Genomic DNA, 4,841 nt, shown 5'->3' with positions numbered 1-4,841 from the left:
AGACGGCAATGATACTTTATTATTGATGATTATTTTCGAACCGATAATAAAAGGATGCTCGGATGACCCTTTCTATAATAGTGCTATTATGTTGTACACAATAACACATGCATATATTATATCCGCAAGTTCTTTCCTTTCCAAAGACGTGCTAGTTGACATATGATGACCCAACGTTTCTGCAAAACCTCCAAAGCTCGTTCCACATTTTTCTTGCTTTTTCTTGACGCATTGCAAAAAATTAGCCTTATCACTTTGAGGTATTGATTCAGCAAGCTTATGAAATTTCTGTGAGAGGGATCCATTGCATGTAGGATTGTTCTAGCAAGTTTGCGAAATGAGGAGCAGCTAACTGATTTCAGTTGTGTTTCGGTTTTGTAGGCAGGTGATGGAACAAGACGATAGGTGAATTTTATTGTCTAATGGCCCGGTCATATATATGGCTATAGGTGAATTTTGCTATCTGCTGCTTCTGGACTAGTTGCACAATGTTTATGGGTAGGTAGCAAACATGCATTAACTGCTTATGGACTACTTGTCGAGCACACTGTGGCTGCTCTTATGGGCCACAGCCCCACTGGCCGACGCCAAACCTCTGGGATCTCAACGACTCCCTGGACATCCCTGAGCTCGGTTTCTCCTAGCTTTCGTCTCCTGTTCACCTACTCTCGTCATAAGATGATTATAACATAAGCACCATGTCATAAGATTTTTCTTCAGCTTAAAAGACCCATTTCAGTCCGATGGCTTTCTGATCCGGTGGAAGTGATGTGAGTTCCTAGGTCTTGTTGTCATGAATGGCCTTCATCTCCTCTTCCATAGCCTTCCTCCATTTCTCCTCACCAAGTGCTTTCTCAATGTCCCACGGCTCTTCAGTGGCCACAAGACAGAACTCTTCAGTGTTTGCGTCATGTTCTTCAGTCATTTGCAGAGAGGGAATGTTGGTGCATATATTTTGAACAGTGCGATGCCAAAGAGGATTTCCCTCTAAATCGTATGATTCTCCAATGGGTGGTGAAACCCACTCGAGACCACCTTGTCTTGATGAATAACTCCTTGCCGAGATCTGTTTCTGGACTGGGAAAGGATTCAACAGCTCATCCGACACACCAGCTGGTGTCTGATGATTGTCCCGCACGCCTCTAGTTTTCTGATGGCTGTCCAGCACACCAGCAAACACCCTAGTCTGCTGTCCAGGCTCCCTTGCTGCTCCACTGGGAAGACCTGTAGCATCATCAAACAAATATTCCACGGTGAATATCTCTGAATCACCTCCTTTGATTGCATTCTCCCACTGCCAGCTCTTCTCCTCTTCAAACACCACATCCTATGTTATGTGAACCTTTTGAGCAATTGAATTGAATACTTGATAGGACTTTGACCCTAGTTCAAACCCAAGCAACAAGGTTTGCACTAATCTATCAGAGAGCTTTGACCGACCAAGCCCTAACTTCTTCATGTGAGCTAGACATCCAAAGGTCCTGAAGTACTCCACATTGGGCTTCCACGTGAACAAGATCTCATAAGGTGTCTTTCCCTCTAGTGCTCTTGTTGGTGATCGGTTCAACACATGAACAACAGTTCTCACTGCCTCAGCCCAGAATTCACCACGTACATTCCTGCTTTTCAACATGCACTTAGCCATCTCCGCAATGGTTATGTTTCTTCTCTCCACAACTCTGTTTTGCTGGGGAGAATAGGGACCAGTTCTGTATCTTCGGATGCCCTGATCATCACAAGAGCTTGTGAACTCCATCGAGTTGAATTCACCTCCTCTGTCTATGTGAAATGCTCAGAGCTTTTCACCAGCAATGCCCTCTGCTTGAGCTTCCACCTTCTTGAACATGTTCAGGGCTTCTGCCTTTGTTCTCATCACCTCAACCCACATGCATCTGCTAAAATCATCAACCATCAAAAGGAAGTATTTGTTACCACTGGGTGTTGATGGTGTCACGTGTAACATCCTGAGTTTAAGCATGCTAATTAATTACAAAATTCGCTCCAAATTAAAAAAAAATAGGGTTAATTAAGCTAGTTTGAGATTTCTATGGTTCCTTGTGTAGAGGTTTGAAATTAACTGTCTCTCAATTTCAAACTACTCTTAGATTCTATTCAGATCCAATCCAATTTGAGTTTGAATCCTTTGTTGCAAATCATCTTAGAAAGTTTCAAGATCCAAGTTTAGATATTCTAAATGAAGTTGATCTTAATCCAAAGTCAAATCCAAATTCAAATATCTCAATTTGAATTTAAACTTAATTCTTATTCCATTTCTTTCTTTTTCCTCTTCTCGGGCTGATTTTCCCCTCCCTTTCTCTCTTTCTCGGCCCAGCAGCCAACCTTTTTCTTTTCCCTTTCTTCCTCCCACGCAGCCCAGCCATGCGACCCACCCAGCCGTCCCCTCTCTCCCGCACGCCGCGCCCGGCCCGCAGCCACGCCGAGCAACCCAGCTCGCTCGCTTGCGCCCCGCACGCCACTCAGCCGTTTGCGTACCATGCATCGCCAATCCAGCGCCCACGCCTCTCTCCTTTCTCCTCCCTCCAGCGTGCGCGCTCGTCGCCGGCCGCCGTTTCCTCTCTCCGGGAAATATCCCGCGCACCCCAACCAGCCTCCGCTTCTTCACTCTCTCTCTTCTCTCTCACGCGCACCCTCTCTCCTCCCATGCCCTACACGCGTGACTTCCGCACCCACGTTCATGCTTGGTTGGCGCAGGTAGCCCATACCCCAAAAAATAAGGTGGGCGTCGGCCGCCACCTCACCGTCAACGTCCCGTGACGCCAGCAAGCCGTGCCATCTCTCTCTCCATCCCTCTTCCCTCTATAAATAGAGCCCGGCCTTACCACCCTCTCTTTCTCCATCTTGCCTCACCCCGCGCTCCCACCGTTGCCATCGCCGCCGCCATTGCTCGCTTCCCCCTCCTCTTGCTGGCCTAGGCGGCCCGCCCATTTCTTTTTTCTTCCTCCCCACCAGCTCGAGCCGGCCTATGCCCGTGCTCCCCTCTGTCTTCTCCACCCGAGCCGCCATGGTTGATCCCCTCTCCCGATTCAATCGGCTCCGCCTCCCTTCTCTATCTCTAAGCCCGACCTGATCCACCCTGAAATCGGATGGGGTCTCAACGGATTACAGCGAATATCTCCCGGGGAAGTTTATTTGTTCTGGGTTGTGTTGGATTCGTGAAGGATTGGGTCTCTATCTCTTTGCTTCGTCATTATCCCTAATCGGGCCTATATATAGCAGAGGGGTTCGAGGGGCATCGGGGAGGAATCTTTTGGAGCCTCGGTGATGCCCTACTGCGCCATCATGCTTCCACTTCTGCTAAAGTCTTGTGCCGTCGCCACTCTTGAGTTTGTCAGTCTTCTCCACCCTCGTGCCGTCGCTGACCGTATGGCGCCGATGGTCGGCCGAGCCTCTGCTGCCCTTGATGGTGAGTCCTGGCTTCGATCCCCTTCCCCCTTCTGCTTTGTGATGCTCGCCCTTCATGTCAAGATGCTATCTTTGTGACCGGCCTTCGTGCCATGGACATCACACGTACTTCAGCCACGTGCTGTAGATACCCGTGCTCCAGCCTCACACTATGGATGCCATGCTTCGGTCGGATGTTGTTGAAGCTTCGAGCTCCAGCTGCGCTGTTGTAGCCTTGAGCTCCGGTTGTGTTTGTGATGTCGTAGCCGCAGGTTTCAGCTGTGTTGTATCATGATGGCGTTGTGCTCTGGTTGCCATGGTGCAATGTTTATGGCCCGGTTGGCATCTCCCCGGCTACTATATGTTCCTCTTGTTGTTTTGATTGCACCATCGTCGTGCTTGTACACAAGCCTGGGCGCCACGAACTCATCCAGTGGGTTCTTGCAAGATGGCTTGCTGTGGTTCTATTAATTAAAAGGATGTGGAAATAATCATTCAATCTCTAGTATGGTTAATGGTAGTCATTACTTATTCTCCTATGGCTAGTTGGATAACAGGGACATGGTGGGCTATTCTGATGCTGCCCCTTCTTTTGTCTTTTGATCTGTCATCGATGTATTTTGTAGCTCTGTGATGGCAGTCCTATTGTTTGTTTCCTATTGCCACATGATACCCTATTGTAGGTTGTGATCACTTTGGTATTGAGCTAGATGTTGTGATGTTACTGTTGCGGCATGCAGCTTGCTTGCCCTATTGAGGCCCGGCTATTCTGATGCACCTGTGGGCAGCTTCTTAATCCATACATGCTGCCCCTTTCACTTTGATGTCAAGAATTGCAATATATTTCTCCCCCCCCCCCCTGCTGCCGTCAGTCTTGATACACATTGGTGGCTTTATGCAGTTGTCCGATGATGTTTATGAAAAAAAAATGTGCCATTGCGGCAGGAGCCTACGTGGCCCACAAATGATCCCCTCTCATCTTTGCGGCATTCGCCTGTGTGGATGTCTGATGATTATCGTAGAAAATATAGTGTCGTTGCAGCAGGAGACTTCATGGACCAACCGTGACAACCCTTGCCTTTGTGGCTATGCCTATGTGGCTTTCGCCTTCGTGGCACGTCGCCTTCGGTTGGCCGATGAGGATAAGTCCGAGGCATGAAGAGGAAGCCCATGAGTCAAGCATGGCATCGAAGCTCCTGGTTGTGGCCAAGCTGCCACCTCCAGTAGAAGCTACGCGTTGTGCTGCGCTCCTAGCCCACCTCTTCACACATACATACACAATTCTGAGGCCATACCTAGCCGAGGATAACGCGTGATACATAAACGGTCCAAAAAGCTCATGCTAGACTGTTATCCCATTCTTTACCGCTTTTGACTTCTAACATTTACTTTGCTTGGTCTTTGATGTGTCTGACTAAAGCCTTGCAGACTCAGAGACA

The sequence above is a fragment of the Phragmites australis genome, chromosome 18 (assembly GCF_958298935.1).
Source record: "Phragmites australis chromosome 18, lpPhrAust1.1, whole genome shotgun sequence".
Taxonomy (NCBI): Eukaryota; Viridiplantae; Streptophyta; class Magnoliopsida; order Poales; family Poaceae; genus Phragmites; species Phragmites australis.
Note: the sequence above shows the minus strand (reverse complement) of the source record.